A 404-nucleotide genomic window follows, 5' to 3' on the forward strand; every position below is an offset into this window, starting at 1 on the left:
GGGGGGGTGAATAGACTTGTATAAGATTTTGCAAATCTTTTCGACCTCTCGTGTGTATTGAACTTAGGATGTTTAGGTTCAATACCTCACGAGGTGAAGACAAAGTTTTATGCGCAGCGGAAATGTTATCCCCTTTTAGTTAGCACGAGTTTGAGTTAGTTCGAGAAGTGTGTTTATATGTAGTGCAATCGAGAGGTTAGCGAGAGATAAAAGCAGTAAGTAAATGCAAGAGAGATTTTTAAGTGGTTCAGCCAACCCGCCTACGTCCACTCTTCTTCCAGATATTCCCTGGAAGGATTGCACTAAAAACTTCCCTTTTTAGTACAATATCGAGCGCTTGAGCTTTGATCACGAAGCCCGCCTCAAGCCTCAGGTTTTTCGCCCCGCTTCTTGTTACTCCACCT

Source organism: Ipomoea triloba, chromosome 1, assembly GCF_003576645.1.
Source record: "Ipomoea triloba cultivar NCNSP0323 chromosome 1, ASM357664v1".
NCBI lineage: Eukaryota > Viridiplantae > Streptophyta > Magnoliopsida > Solanales > Convolvulaceae > Ipomoea > Ipomoea triloba.